The sequence below is a fragment of the Bombus vancouverensis genome, chromosome 17 (assembly GCF_051014615.1).
Source record: "Bombus vancouverensis nearcticus chromosome 17, iyBomVanc1_principal, whole genome shotgun sequence".
NCBI lineage: Eukaryota > Metazoa > Arthropoda > Insecta > Hymenoptera > Apidae > Bombus > Bombus vancouverensis.
Window position 1 is genome coordinate 2,650,432 of NC_134927.1, and position 17,570 is coordinate 2,668,001.

Sequence of the window (17,570 nt, forward strand, 5' to 3'; positions counted from 1 at the left end):
ACATACATTCGTCCTGTTTTTATATTTACCATATAAACGAAGAAGGCGGGACGAATTCATATTACAAACTAATGCCTTCGTGATTGAAGAAATAATAACAAGAATAAGAGCAATGGAAAAATTGGGAACTGGGAAAACACGAGATAGCGCGATTAAAAGGATATACATGTAGTATCGTGGACGAAAAGCCTAAGAGATATCGGGCGAACTATGAACAGTGTCGCGAGAGCCGAGGCGCCGTCGGGCCCATCAATGTGTCATCGGTCTTTTCAAGTGCATAGTTTCGTGGAAAAGACCTACGTGACCCTGGCTACGAGCGTCTGCGGAATACGTGTGCTATGGGCCTAGGAAAAGGACAACAGAGTGTTAGTCGAGAAACAGAGCGCGAGTCGAAAAGCAGAGAGTGCGAGCGGAGGAGCCGAGTGTGAGTTGAGCGGAGAGAGTTTGCGAGTGGCGTTGCCGAGAGAGTGTTGATTGCATTTTGGTGAAAGTCGAGTCGTTATCTAATTATTTAGTTGTGCTGTTTTCTGTACGTTTGGTGTGAATAGTTCAGGTTGAACAACAATCGTCTTTTTCTGTCTGATTAACATCTGTATCATCCATTCCTTGTAAATATATTATATCACGATATTACATACATGTAGGAATGTTTATTATAAATTAACAGAAAAGACAGTATGATAAACACAATATTGTAACACTCTCACAAAATTGAATATAATATCGCACTTCACGAATTCGCTTAACACTATTTCTACGTCACAGCAACACGATGAACTTCTCTCGACCATGATTAATTCAACTCTGACAGCATTACCACGCTCACTTTTCCTTTAACAAACCTTGGTAACGCTCACAACACTCCTTGACAACATTAACATATCTTAACAACGTTTATAAACAATCAGCCACGTCTTTCGCTAACGTCACACCATCCTACATACAAATATTGGAATCGAAACTTACTAGCCGTGGAATTGGAAACTATAAAAACGTGGAAATGATATAACGCTGAGAAATGAATAATTTTAAGTACACAGAAATCAGAGATATCTCGTACAAAATTTTGGTATCTTCCGTTAGCAACTTTCTCTCGAGGACGGCTAAAACCCTTCCTGGTCCACCAACCTTCCTATTATCCAATCGGAAGCGGTGTCCCGTGCCCTTAGACACACCCACCCGTAGTTTTCCTCAGACACAGTATCGTCAGTAAAACTTACTTATTCTGTATCCTTAGAATAGTCAACATATCTTTACCGGTTTCTACCCTTGGATCAGTCGCGTATTTAACGTATCCGTGTAAGTAGGTTTTACATGAAGTTGTTGGAGTGAATTGTGATTTATGTGTTTTAATTCAGTGTGTATTCCATTGTGATTGCTGCATTCATAATAAAGTTTAATAAAAGCAAAATTGATAGTTGTGTTACGACTCAGCTATTTTATTTTATCATCCAACCCTCAAGTTTACGTGACACACCCGTCGTTTCAGTCCGTCGTTCCGTCATCCAGTTCGCCACTTTCGAGTTGTATTACATGACCACCCGTTATGTGGTAATTCAAGCCGGTGCACTAGTGTGACTCAATACGTCGGCACAGCTGTTACATTCGCTTTAATTTGCTTCTCGAACTTCTGCTTTGCTAATTGAAAAACCCATTCCTGATCATTTTCCATGACGATAAACTGCAAACTCGCCATTGGCTGAATTCTTGAGCATGAATTTGAAGATTGAACCATGTGTTTGTTGATATATCCGGGTATTCTATCTATTTTGTTTATACAATATCTAACTTATTGAGTTTTTAATTGTAAAATGTATATATAGTCGTAAGTCTGTTGATTGTTGATTATAGAATACGAGTGTTTGATAAATGAATATTTCTTTACAAAATGGAGATAGCAGAATATGATGGTCCTTAACATACTCTACTATTTTGACAGCTATATAGGATTCGACGAAAATTACTTTCAAAAATAACGGATCTTCGATTTACTTTCTCTAAAAGAGAAATGTAATTTATGCGGAAACGAAGACCCTCCGGTGAGGTACCCCTTTCGCGTGTCGAAGTTTCATGTAAAATGTTCGGTCGAAGATTTCACTATAAACTGTTCGAGTGAATAAAGATTCATCGAAAAAAACGAACTTGAAATTGAAGTAAGAAATGATAGCGAAGAAAGCATTCATGATATTTCATCGAAGAAATGGAAAAGGTATTTGACATGTTATAGAAACATTTTTGTCACCGTAGGAACGCTATTTATTACAAAAGGAATGCTATTGGCTTGGACATTACAGTAGATGATACCTTAATTGATTAATAGTTACTCCATTTTCTAAATATTCATTCGATAATACCAATAAACCACAATAAAAGACAAGTTATAAGCCTATATTTACCGAGGAACCCCATTTAACTCATCGTTTGAATCTCTTGAATACAACAATTTCATTATTCATAGATCTTCTATCTTCTAATACGTCGCGTCATTTAAAAAAGAAATTTGTATTTACAAAAACTATTTTAACTAAGTATTTTACAATTATATAAATTACTGATTTAAAAGTGGATCGTTTAAAGCGTTTAGATTTCCAAAAATCGAAACATCTTTTTCACCTCATGTCTTTATTGAATTACCTTCACCGTTAAAGCATGTTCTCAGGAAAGAAATCTATGATTCGTTAATTGATTCACTAAATAATTCCTTAGTTCCCAGTCCAAATGTTTGTCTTATTTTATACATTGTGGAGACGTGGATTGTAACCCTACTAAAAATACACATTAAAACATAAATCAAGATCAGCAACGTGTTAGTAAGTTAAGTAGTACGCGTTAATAATTAAAAATTTTCAATATTAAATTTCCAACAATACATGTAGTAACTGATGGACAAGTAATGATGGTAGGTTCAACGTTTAATGTATTGTAATAAGCGATATTCAATAACAAAAGGAATATAAATAGAGTTTAGTGTAGTTTAAATAAGCGATATTCAAGAACAAAAGGACCGATTATAATATCGTCGCACGTCGATGCACACTCTGTGTCCGCTCAACTCACACTATGCTTCTCAACTGACTCTCTGGCCGTTGTAGCATTCATTCGTCTTTGGCTAGGCCCACCGCACACGTGTTCCGCGGACGCTCGCAGCCAGGGTCACGTAGGCCTTTTCGGCGAAACTATTTATTTGAAGGACCGGTAACACATCAATGGAGCCGACAGCGCCTCGGCTCTCGCGACATTGTCTATAGTTAACTCGATCAAATCAGACAAAGCGTTCATCCCGTGCCCGCGGCTACGTTCGGCGACTGACTGTCGCCTCGAGCCCAAGCTCATTATCACAACTCTCGAACAATTACAATCGGATTGAATAACTACAATTGTTCAATTACAACTATAGTAGATTCTAGGTTACAATGTTGCGGGATTATCCAAAATTCCAAAGGCTCCGGTGTTCTTTCATCTCCGACATATATAACGTAGTACGTTATAACGTTATACTATATAACGTAATACGTTATAATGTTATACTACCTAACGTAATACGTTATAACTTTATACTATAAAACGTAATACGTTATAACGTTATACTATATAAAGTAATACGGTGTAACGTTATACTATAGAACGTAATACTTTATAGCGTTATACCATATGACGTATTACGTTATAACTTTATACTATAAAACGTAATACGTTATAATGTTATACCATATAACGTTGTACTATATAACGTAATACGTTATAACGTTATACTATATAAAGTAATACGGTGTAACGTTATACTATAGAACGTAATACTTTATAGCGTTATACCATATGACGTATTACGTTATAACTTTATACTATAAAACGTAATACGTTATAATGTTATACCATATAACGTTGTACTATATAACGTAATACGTTATAACGTTATACTATATAAAGTATTACGGTATAACGTTATACTATAGAACGTAATACTTTATAGCGTTATACCATATAACCTATTACGTTATAACGTCATCCCATATACCGTAATACGTTATAACGACATCCCATATAACGTAATAAGTTATAACGTCATACCATATAACGTAATAAGTTATAACGTCATACCATATAACGTAATAAGTTGTAACGTCATACCATATAACGTAATAAGTTATAACGTCATACCATATAACGTAATAAGTTATAACGTCATACCATATAACGTAATAAGTTGTAACGTCATACCATATAACGTAATAAGTTATAACGTCATACCATATAACGTAATACGTTATAACGTCATAGCATACAACGTATTACGTTATAACGTCATACCATATAACGTAATAAGTTATAACGTCATACCATATAACGTAATAAGTTGTAACGTCATACCATATAACGTAATAAGTTGTAACGTCATACCATATAACGTAATAAGTTATAACGTCATACCATATAACGTAATACGTTATAACGTCATACCATATAACGTATTACGTTATAAAGTTATAGCATATAACGTAATACGTTATAACGTCATAGCATACAACGTATTACGTTATAACGTTATACCATATAACGTAATACGTTATAACGTCATACCATATAACGGAATACGTTATAACATCATACCATATAACGAAATACGTTATAACGTCATCCCATATAACGTAATACGTTATAACGTCATACCATATAACGTAATACGTTATAAAGTTATATCATGTAAAGTAATACGTTATAACGTTATACCATATATCGTTACATACATCGACACTCTGTGTTACCACAGATTTTATACGAAATAGTGAAATTGGAAATTGAATACTGTATTCAGAGTTAAAATATAATGCTATATGGAAATAAAATAGCACTTCAAAGACTTGATAGATTTCGTTAATAAAATAAAACAAAATAAATCTTTAATTCACTCACTACGAATTTATGGTATTGATTAAAATCAATGAATGTAGAGTTACTTCCGATTAAGGGTACAACTGTTATAAATTAAGAGCATAATTACATTGAATTAATGGGAAAATGTTGTTATAAATTATTGGTATAATTGTTAAGAATTAATGATGTAATTGTTTTAGATTAATGGCTTAAATGTTATAAATTAATGGCTTAGAAGGTATAAATAAATAGCTTAAATGTTATAAATTAATAGTTTACATGTATAAAATAACAGTTTAAATGTTGTACATTATTGGCTTAGATGTTGTAAATTAATAGTTTAAATGTTATAAATTAATGGCTTAAATGTATAAAATAATAGTTCAAATATTGTAAATTAATGGCTAAGATGTTGTAAATTAATAGCCTAAATGTTATAAATTAATAACTTAAATATATAAAATAACAGTTCAAATGTTGTAAATTAATGGCTTAGATGTTGTAAATTAATAACTTAAATGTTATAAATTAATAGCACAAATGTTGTTGAGAATTGTGGATCTTTGAAGCCGAAATAATGTTATAAGAACACTAAATTTATACTGAGGATTAATTTTAAAATAGTAATATATTTATTTCATGGACGATTTCTTATATATTCATCGATACACACTTGCACGCGTCTCAGCACTTTCTTCTATACCCGACTGTTAACCGACTGAACAGTTTACATTCATCTGTTTTCGAGACGCCGCGCACACACATACATCCACACGCTGATATTCACATACAAGTATCTCTACTACACATTTAACCCAGTCCGACACAGGAAATTATACATATCTCAACAAATGTTATAAATTAATAGTTTAGACGTTATAAATTAATTGCTTATATGTTATATATTAATGGCTTAAATGTTATAAATTAATAGCTTAAATATTGTAAATTAATTTCTCAAGTATTGTAAATTAATGGCTTAGACGTTATAAATTACTAGTTACAATGTTGTTATTTGATATTTTTTTTTATTTACCTTATATTTAAATTCCTCTTGGATGTTCACTGTCCGGAATTTCAGGCACGAAAGAGCTCGCGCGCGACTTCCGCGTTCCTTATATATCTTGACAAGGTGTCGAGATGTCAATCAAACGTTAACGATCTCTTGACATAGCAAAGGACGGGTTTTCCATTATAACAAAATCAAATTGAACAATTTTAATCGTAATTTTTAATTTTTATCGTAAATTGGCGCCTTCGACGATTTAATACGGTATCCATTTTTATCATTTTAATAGTTTCTACAAACTAAGACTAAATTCACACCTCCTTGATACTAGTTTTCGACTATCAATTAGTTTGAACAAAAAGGGAAAAGAGCCTAACGGCAGTCGATGACGTTACTGTGAAATATGTTATGGTATTTAAATAATCAGCCAGATAAAATTCATATTAATCATTATATTATATTATCGATATTCGTTCATTTACTCGTGCTAATTACAAAATAAAATGTTCTCTTTTCTTGAATAACACCTACATCACCGTCTGCGATATTTAAATTTCTTATTTAATGCTTATTTAAAAGTCAGGTACCTTTTTAATTCCTCTCAAGTTAAACGAGTAAATTTACTCGTTATAGTTGTAACATAAAATGGCCATTTTCTTCAATACCACTTGCATCGCTGTACGTGATACAAATATTAATTATGTATCGAATAATATGTACCAATTGGCTGTAATCGCGGTTAGGTATTTCTTCGTTTGATCTATCAAGAGATCTATTAGGCTATTAGCGAAAGACTTATTGATTCCTCAAAGATGTATCTTAACTTAAATCTTAAAGATTAACTAAATGATTATATTTGATTAGTATTCGACAGTGTCTATCATATTCAGCCATCTTCTTTTATAATTGAACTGCCTCTGTATCCCGAATAGCAGCGGAGATTCGTTGAATTGAATATTGAGCCTGGAGCATTACAAATTCTAATTGCATTGGATTAGACAGGGAAAAGAGATGACATAGTGCAAACCGACTGAAGTGCGCTGTATAAAGCAGCCAATGTGGAGTACAACGCGCATCGAGCTGCCTATGTATCCTGAGTAGCAGCGGAGATTCGTAGAATTCAATATTTAGCCTTGAGCATTAAAAATTCTAACTGCATCGGATTTGACAGGCAAAAGAGATGACATAGTGCAAACCGACTGATGTGCGCTGTGTAAAGCAGCAAATGTGGAGTACAACGCGTATCGAATTGTCGAAATTTGTCCAATAGCAGCGGAGATTCGTAGAATTGAATATTTAGCCTTGAGCATTAAAAATTATAATTGCATCGGATTTGACAGGAAAAGAGTGAACATAGCGCAAACCAGATGATGTGCGTTGTATTTGGCATCAAACGTGGAGTATAACGCGCATCGAATTGTCTACATATCCTCAATAGAAGCGGAGATTCGTTCAATTACATATTTAATCTTCAATATTGATAGCTGTGGTTGCATTGGATTTTACTTATACTATATAACGTAATGCGTTATAGCGTTATACTATATAACGTAATACTATATTACTGAATGTACTCTATTACGTGAAGGCTGCCAACTTAATACGCGGCGCTTCGTTCCGCAGTTCGTTTACTTTCTTGACCAGCGACTTCTTCAGAACTCTCTGGTTGCGATTCCTACCGACGACTGGTTACGGGCAACTGCTGTGTTGACCCACTTGCCTCCCTTTCTATTCTTACCATATCCCCACTCTACCTGTCTTAATATCCGTCCGCGATCATGGTAACGTTCGCCTTCTGCTCAGCATGTGAAGGAACGGCAAAACGTAATATGATATAACGTAATTCAATTTAACGGAATACGTTATAATGTAATGTATTATAACGTAATACTATATCTCGTAATCGTAATGGCAGTCGCCTACCCCGTCCAAGAACTCCTCGAACGCTGTCCATTCGCTGTTGGGCGACACATATACGGCACTACCACCATTCCTGACCATTCGACCGCTGCGTATCCGTTGCCGCGCTCCAGCGGATCCCTGTGGGCGGACGATGCCGGCGCTGATGTCCAGGTGACAGCCGTCTGTATCTCCGGCGCAGTCTGGAGCGTTCAGGACTCTGTATGGCTCGGCCACCACCGCTAGGGCAACCGTGCTCTCCAGAATGGTTTGGAAAAGCAGGTCTTGACTGTCCCAGATTGTTCTGGAGGGTGCGCACCCTTAATCTTAATCACCTAAGTTCATGGCTTCAATCGCCGCTTCCTCCGCTCCAACCTCCTTGCTCGCGGCTTTAGGAGTCAGGGATTTCCTGCGGCCATCCTTCCTTGTTACCGTTTTCTACCGCGGACCCATCGGTCGAAAGTATGGTTCTGTACAAAGAGAAACTTAGAAACGAATTAATCGTCCTGCGTAATATCTATCGTGATCGTGATGTATATGAAACTTTTCAAAGTGTCCAATTAGTCGTCATTTGAAGTTGATTTTGAGTTGATAGGGCGAGCCTATAATTCAATGTTTCCCCTTGACAAAAGAAATTGTATTTTGATGTTACTAGCGGGTCCAGCCGTTGATACATGTTAATCGACGTTACGATCGAACCGGCCGCGGGCCATCGTCCGATAGATCTGTCGCGGCACTCGACAACAAATACCGCCACTAACTAATACCGGACAACGGTAGCGCAGTGGTTAGCGCCTTAGGTTACGAACGTTCGGGACTCGGATTCGAATCCCGGCGCCCGTAGTCCGATTTTTCTTCCACGCATCTAAATTAGAAAAATATAGCAGTACCCCAGCAGCGACATCTACAGCCAGCAGCTACAATTATTACAGACAACATAGACGCCTCAGATCGAATTAAGATCTATTTGCAGATGCTTCGATGAGAAATTATCCAAATGTTTTTCAATAGCTTTTCTACCCTTCCAACATCATTTTTGCCGATTGAAAGTATAAAATCGTACACGAACGTACCATTTCTCCCTTCTTATTAAAATATTATACTATTGCATCATTAAAATGTTGAAACGTTAAAATATAAAATTTCTTTCATCGAGGCATTAAGGTACAACCTGTTATCGTTCTTTTGTTAAGATCTCTTCGATAGAAAAAATGAAGCTTCTACATCTTTTATTTCATCGACAAAATGTTGTTTTAATTGAATTGTTGAGGTTCTTTTGATCAAAATGATACCGAACATGAAAGTAACCCCGAAAAGTTCGATTAGACGCATAGTTCGATTAGCTACGTTGGAGATGGACTTCCTTCGGACATGACATTCTGAGATTGAATACGCGAGGCTTCTTTTCGCTCTAACATATACAACTTCCATCGTTTGCGAATTAGTCCAAGCTGATGCAGGCACCGCTACGAGGGTGTAATTAATTTCTAATTTCAATATCGTGTTATATCTCAGTTGCTTTCTGTGTTCCTTATTGTTACGTTCGATGTATATAGAACGTATAACCCCAAATCAGGTACTTGCCGTCAATTTGTAAACAGTGATTGTTAACAAATTTTAAAATATGATGTAGAAGAAAATGTTCATCACGTTAAAAATGAAAATTGCCGGACAAAATAGAAGAAAGGCCTCGATGTAACAATATAGATAATTGCATTGTAATGACAATTCTGCCCGAGCAGTCGAGGTAAACAGGCGCGAGTAAATGTGCTCCAGTGTTAGTGCGATAAATAGTGAATTTAGGAGGTTAAAACGTTAACGAACACTGTCACATGGTAAAAGTTTCAAAATGCAACAACCAATACCGCCGCCAAACAAAAAAGGGTGACATATGTTTCATAAATGAAGCTACAAATACGTTAAGCAGAAAACAACCAATTAGCAAAGAACAGGAAAGCCTATAAAAGAAATGGAAACGTTGCAAAAGCAAGAAGAAAATAGGTACAATAACGAACTATCCTATCAAGATGAAAACTGGAAGGTAGCAACAGCTCACAAAAGGCGTAAAATAATCCTAAATACAAGCGCTATAAAAATTCCCGATACAGAAATGCACCAGTGGCTACAGGACATCCCACTCCGAAATTCTTTCAGCTCACTGATAAAAGACGAAGATACGAGTTCAGAGGAAGAAATGACAACACATATCGTTAAACCACCACCGATCTACATTCATGCTCAAATAACAGATACCCTTATTGAACTATTAAACAACACTGTCGGAAGAGAAAACTACAGTATAAAGGAATTAAAACTGGAACAAGTCAAAGTGCAAACAAATACTCCAAAAATCTTTCGAAAAGTGGCGCAAGTATTAAACATACTATACATCATACATACCAGCTCAAAACAGAAAAGAACCACAAAGTAGTAATTAGAGATCTATACCCAAGAACAAACACCAAAAATATATGCAAGGAACTAACAAAAATCGGGCACCAAGTAAGAACAATAAATAATATAACCAGATACGATACAAAACAGTCATTGTCACTGTTTCTAATAGAACTCACGTGGCGTGGAGTCTGCTTTGTGTAGAGAGTCGCCGGACGTAACAAGCAGATATATTTACGAAGGCGTTACCGAAACCAAGATTTCAATATTTACGACAAAAATTAGGTCTGAAAAATAACAATGATGTTAAAAAGTAATCGTTTGTAAAGATTTCGAGTGTTAGGGAGGGTGTTGAAGTAATACTCACTTCTAGGAAAACTACATCTTCTCTAGTATTTAGTTCTCTTAGTCCCCGATGCTATTGAGTATTGTTTAGCTCTAAATCAATTTGAAGGGCCTCTCAGTCTCATAGCCTTTTTTAGGAATATGCCATGCACAGATGGTGCAGCAGGGTATATATAGACGGGCCAGTTTTCGTAATTATATAAATACCCATAGACTCATGGCTTCGAAGCTCTGTTGTAATGTAACGCTGCCACAGTGTGGTTCTGGATTAGTATACACTGTACTTATACTTATGCTTATATTTATACTTATACTTACAGTTACACTTATACTTAAATATATTTCTGTTACACATTCATCACGCGTTCCTCGAAGAGATAACTTCAACAAAGGTGGTTGGAAAATTCTTCAGCTTGCTCTTCGTTGCTTCTGGCTCATGTGTTGTCCGTTAATCTGATTGCTGGGATTAGTTTAATTGGCTCCTTTATTTTGTTCGTGGCTTTCCATAGGAAATAGTTGGAATTCTCGTACGCAGAAAGTGAATCTATGAATTTTGAGAATTCGTTATTATTATGATCTTTTATTTTACTTTCTATTTCCTTTGCAAGTTTGTTTAGATGTTTTTTTGCTTTCACGTGCTCTATGTTTTTGTCATTTTGCTTTCGCTTACCTTTTTCCCTCTGATTTTGTCAAGAAAGTCTTGCGGAATTATTTTTGTTTGCCTGTTATTTGGTTGATAAGTAGTAGTTGCCAATGCTACTTCTATAATCTCTGTCAATGTACTGCCTGTTCGCAGTGGTGCATATACTGCTACATCTGGAAGTAATTACCGTTAGTTAGTATCGTAACGGTGGTTGCTTGAGCGTATTACTGATGGATTTGGCTATGTTGGTGTTAAGGGTGGCGATTGGTTAGTTACTTGTGCATAACTTCGGCTACCAAAGGTGTTGGTGTTTCCATGGTTAGAGTTCTATACATATTGTATTGTTTGCTGTTGGATCTGATTCCGTAATATCTACTCGCTGTATGTTCTGCTTCGAAGCGTGTAGCAGGAGGGTGTGAGGAAAAAGCAACACCATGTTAATGATCATAGAGATCAACTTTTATCTTAGATATATGATTATTATGATTATATTATTCTTATTTTATATCTAACTAATGTCTAATAAATGTTATATAAAATAAATATTTTTTCATTATTAAAATCCTTTGTAAACTCTATAATTTTATTATAATTTAGCTTCCTCAATAAAGAATTTAATAACATTGAAAATTTTTAATCATGGGTAATATTTTAAATATGACACTATTTACGTATGTTATAGGTAATGTTAATAGTTACACAATTTTTTAATAAATTAAGAAAAAACTAAAAACAAACTTACTTTCTAATATATGCGTCAAATATAAAAGCATTAAAGATATGTGTACATATTTAATTTGAAAATTGTGGTCTTGTTAAACTTGTTTGTTGGTAATAACAATGCATGTTTAATAATGGTTCATAATTAATATTCATTTAAACAATGCTTTCTGTAATAAATGGAGCGGTCAGCGCAGAGCAAGCCTACGAATAAGATTCGGAATCTAGAACCAACCAGAGAGCAAACATCCCAGAGACTCCTCAACGGCAATAGCTACTACGGTAAGCTGGAAATCTGGATTCATTTTTACATTACCGTGTGAGAAAATCAATAAGCTCGATTAGAATCATGTCCACATCACGAAAAGACAAAATTGGAACTATTGATATCGCTTCTATAACCAGAGCTATGGATAAGTTGACTCGTGCCATACTCGAGCAAATCGAACTTCTTGCGCGACGTATAGAAGAAACGCAACGAGTAGCCGATAGTGAAAACAAAAAACGTGCAGCAGAGATAGAACTATTAGGAAAACATATCTCTAAAATAAATTTAGGACATGACGCTACTACTGAATTAGGCTCCTTTATTACCACGGACGAATCTAATGCCAGCAATGTTCAGAGAAAACGACCACCTGTAAAACCTAACGAAACGGACGATATGGACAGTGAAGAAGGAGCAGTAAGTTGTGACAACCCCACGTACAATGCAAAAACCTGCCTAGATTTTATCCCTATACTCAATGGACAAGACGATATAGGAGTAGAAGGGTTTATTAAACGGGTAAGAGAAGCTCGAGCCGAATGTCGAGAAAAACGCATATTATTACGACTAATTCTAACGCAAAGAATCATTGGAGAAGCGGAACGCAGTATCCGCCACACCGAAATCGAGAATTACGAGGACCTGTTTGAAAGCCTCAGAAAATTTGTATCCGTGAATATTACATCTAATGGAGCTCGTGATAAGTTGCAACGCACGCGACAAAACGTTAACGAATCGGTACACAGTTATGTGAAGAGGTTCCGACACAACCTCAACGAACTGATATACGCGCTTCAACACGAAATTCGCGATCCAGTACGTCGAGCAGTCGCCATAGATCTTGAAACTGAACGAGCGACCAAAGTTTTTGTCCTAAATTTAAAACCCAAAATAGAAATACGCACATCGACTACAAGACCAAAGAATCTCGAAGAAGCACAAGATGCAGCTTTCGAGGCGGAGTTAGTCATAAGGAAAATCGAACGCAACAAAAAAATAATAAGAATAATGAACCAACCAATTGAGAGAGCCAAAAACCGATTCCAAGGAACACCTAAACCAATGCCAAGAAACTCCCAGCAAGCTGAACGAACGCCACTTAACCAAAGAACTCGACTGAAATGTTTCAAATGCAACCAAATCGGACATGTCTCCAGTCAATGTAGAAATTTTCAAACACCCAGCCAACATCCGCGACAACGAAGTAACTATCAACGAAACCGGAAGAAAATATTCATAAAGCATCTACGGACGCTAGACCCCAGGATTGTGAAACATCGCTTCGTCTGGAAAACAAGGACATCCATACCTACGGGAAGGACTAACTTGGACTACGGTCATCCTCGGCGACGAATTCTTAATCCACGAAACCAGAAGGCCTTTGGAACTGGAAGCATCTACGGAAGCTAACAAATCAAGGTAAACGCTGGATTCATTTTACATATAGAGGCAGACTATCTAGCTTTGAACAAGACTCAGACAAAGAGTTAGCGACATTTAAAACGATGTGGAAAGGTAAAGCATGCACTGGTAGGGACGAACAAAGTATTAAAATGACAAACCAACTACGGGAGCAAATCGCGCGACTGCGAAGAAGCATGGACCTTTTCCAACAAGCAAAAGAAGAGGGTCAACGCCTCGATAAAAAATCGAATTGCTACGAAAAACAATTGACGAAATCGAGTTAAGAAAACTGTTAAAGGAGACTATTAAAGCAGCTACTAGTCGGAGTTATCAGGGTAGTTTAGTTTCTAATAATTTGAACAAAAGCTTGGAGAAAACAGACGTTACTGTAGGAAATGAAGAAATGGTTTTGAAAGAATTTTCAAAAGAATTGCAGTCTAATGTAGAAAATTCTTATGAAAAGAAAGTATCAATTGACACCGCTTCACAGGATTATATTTTCATTAAAACAGACTTAATGTTTGATGTCAATAGCTCGACAGAATACCAGAAAGAGTCTGTGAAACGAAGGAAAGAAGATATTGCAGTGTTGTATAATGATTTGTCACCATCTTCGTCACAAGATACTCAAAATTTACAAGAATGGTTTGACAAAAAAAGTAAAAGTTTGGGAGAAGCAGAAAAAGATCATAACAAGAAGGATAATATTTCAATGAGAAATATTTCGGACGGCGATACAAATAAAGAAAACCAAATTGAAACGAAGGAATTAGGAGCAGTTAGTAAATCAACTGCTGAAAATGATACAAAATCAATAGACAACGTTGAACAAAATATATCATTAGAATCCATACAAAAAGCAAGAGATAATGCTTACAATAATGAACATTTGCTTATAGAAGAAGACCAAATGATGACAGCGAAAAATGCGTGTGACACTACAGAATCAAAAACTTCAGCAGATCTTATGTCGAGAAATTTAGATGCTAATACACAAGAGAAGTCTTTAGAGAATAAAGATGACAAGAATCCATCTCCATCTATGTTAGATAGTAGTAAACGGAGCAGTCGTTATAATGTTGCTGCAAAGCCTGCTACTTCGCCAAAATTTGAAGAAATTGTTTATAATCAAACCAGACAATCAAACACAAATAAAATTTTGCGAAGCGCTTTAAAGACGAAATTAATCGAAGACAAGTCTGAAATAATTAATAAACAAAAGGCATCGGAAAATGTAGAAAATAAATTTGCCAAAGAAGAAAAAAGAGGTGTTAAACAAAAATCAATTTCAGATAGTGAAAACGAAACAACTGATAAGTTCGTCAACGAAGGGAAGTTCTTTTAACGAACACAGCTAGTGATAGCGATAGGTATAAATCTGTAGAAAATGATAATGCAGTAACGGGTGTAATAATAGCAACTGATGAAGCGAAACATAGAGGCAGACCTAGGAGATCGGATAAAGTCGAAGTTAAAAAAGATGAAGATACAAGGAAGATCCTACAAAATGAGAAGGGTGGATTAGAAGAACAAAGAAAACTCGAAGAAGATACAAAAGAAGAAACTGCAGAGACAGAAGTCAATTCACAAGGTATATTAAATAATAAGTGCGATTTACTTGATACCGAAAGAGCTATTGAAATTAATGATACGGTTCAAGATATTAAATTTACTGAAGGTAGAAGCTGCACTCAAAATGATATGGAAGATGTAGTAGAAGATTCACAAGAATTATCTAATGAAAGTAAGTTATCAGAAATAAGGATTGCACTTAACAAAATTGAATATACAAAAACTATTTTACGGAATAAAAAGAATTCATTAGAAAGAGAAAGAGGAGTAAGGGAAAAGAAGAAAATGTACAGACAGAAATTATTTCAAAAAATATATCCGATGATAAATGTGATTTGCTTTAGAAAAAAAAAAAAATATATTATCCACAAACTACATTAGGAATTTATCTATTTTAGTGAGGAGAAAGAGAAAGGATAGAGGAGTTGATCAATAGACTGTGGATTTTGAAGCGTTTATGAAAAACTTACAATTTTAATAAAATAGTCAATGTAAAGTCTTTGTTATAATATTCAGATAGATAGATGAAAAAAAAACTGAATTTGCATAATTACTCATGGCTTATTGATCAATCATGCGACTCGTTCAGAGGTAACTCGAGTTGTAAAGGCGACAATTTATAAAAAATGGTATATCTGACGTACGATGCATTTGCTCATGTTAAACTATTTAAATAAGTATAAAAATCACGCGAAAAAAAATCTACTGAGAATAATGTTGAACTAGTTAATAATAATAAATCATATAGTGAAACACAAACCTTAAATCAAGATTTTAAGTTCAAAAAAAAAGAAGAAAAAAAGAAGAAAGAAGTTGATAAAATGACAGCAACATGTAGCAGCAGGCGAGAGAAAATAAGCCAAATTTCTAAAAGAAGAAACGATGCTCAAGAACTCGAAATTTCTCGAGTGGATATGCTAAACAACGAATTTAATGAACAGTTGAAAGAACGTGAAACAGCAATAGAAGACTTACATCAAATGTTATAACATCAATCGGAAATTCATAAAGTTACCTTAAATGAAGCAAGTTTGAAAATAGGAGAACTCTCTGATAAAATTAAATGTTTTAAAGGAAAAGATAGCCAGATACCGAAACGTAATGAATTACTCGAAGAAGAACAGAATAAATGGAGAAGTTTAGAAAAAATGATTACAGAAAAACTTGAAGAAGAAAAATCCCGTTAGGAAACAGCTGAAGACGAAGTGAGAAAGCTTTCCAAATATAACGAGCAACTTCTAAAAGATTATCAAGAAATCCATAAAAAAAGAAAAAAAAAGGTAAAGAATTAAACATGTACCTCAACTGAAAGATAAAATCAATCGACAGGATTTATATGCGAAGAACATAAGAACACAATATATAGAACAGCACAAGATGATCGAAAAATTGAGAGCAAAAGGAAAACGTGTGCATAATAAAGGTAAAGAGAACACATAATGTATCTTCACCAGGGGCGCATGATCCAAAATTAAATAATAAAATAAAAGGTTTTGTTACTGAAAAGTTAGAGAGATTTCATGACAACAAAAGCATTGCCTGTGCAGAGTGCAGTGTATCAATGTGCAGTAAAAATGCAAGCAACGTGACGATTACTTTTAGAGCACCACAAGCACCACGAAAACACAATCAAGACCAAACAAGATCAAGTTCAAAAGTGAAGTTACGTGAGCTTATTACTGCTAACGACCAAAAATTGAATTACGATCCCGAGCATCAACTCGCTGATCTTCAAGTAGAATGTTCCGACAAAGACAGGACGACACAAGAGTTCGAGAAGCACATAGAGGACATGAAGGAGGAAGTGCAAAAATTAGAATTGCAACTCGACGAGTTACAAAAAAAAAAAAAAAAAAAAACACACACGCACGTAAAAAGAGTTCAATCTTTTGGAATACAAATTGAAGAACTAACAATAAAATTAGATGAAATAACATAAGTCACAAATATGAAGTTGACTTGCTGGAACAAAAAAAAAAAAAGGCCAAACTTAATTCATGTGTTAGTAATTCAATGGAGGAACGTGAAGCTGGAGCTAAAGATGCAAAAGAGATAAAATGTAGTTCTTGAACCACAAGGACAAATAATCTGCCCTTCAATGTGAACTAGACGAACTAAAGGGTGAATATGAAAAAGTGGGTGATTTTGGATATAAATATGAAGAAGAAACTAATAAATTGAAACTGGATTTTGAAAAATAAGAAAAATGATCCTTGTCAATGAAAATAAATTTGAAATATTGCGTAGGGTAGAAATTAAAGGTAAAGTAAAAGATATGAACGAACAAAATAATTTTCTTAGAAAAGAACTGGAAAACGTCCAAAAACTTTCCAAAGATGTTAATAATCGCTTACTCGAGGCGAACCAAGAATTAAAAGATTCACATAGAAAACACACTCTTATTTGAAAATTGAAAAAAAAGAAAAAAAAACATCAGGAAGAAT

General features: G+C 35.0%; 1 protein-coding gene across 5 annotated transcripts in view; it reads right to left on the minus strand.

Moving 5' to 3' along the window:
• Nucleotides 1–5,481: 5,481 nt before the first annotated feature.
• Nucleotides 5,482–17,570, minus strand: part of LOC117161820 (omega-amidase NIT2-A-like) — a 33,923-nt gene continuing 21,834 nt past the window's right edge. For 4 of the 5 annotated variants that reach the window (XM_076626184.1, XM_076626181.1, XM_076626183.1 and 1 more), the window contains 4 exons: nucleotides 11,190–11,335; nucleotides 10,838–11,063; nucleotides 10,542–10,766; nucleotides 5,482–10,461 (listed from right to left, as the gene is read on the minus strand). The gene's annotated coding sequence lies outside the window, so the exon portion shown is untranslated. The remainder of the gene's footprint in view (nucleotides 10,462–10,541; nucleotides 10,767–10,837; nucleotides 11,064–11,189; nucleotides 11,336–17,570) is intronic. The other variant, XM_076626182.1, reaches the window with a different exon arrangement.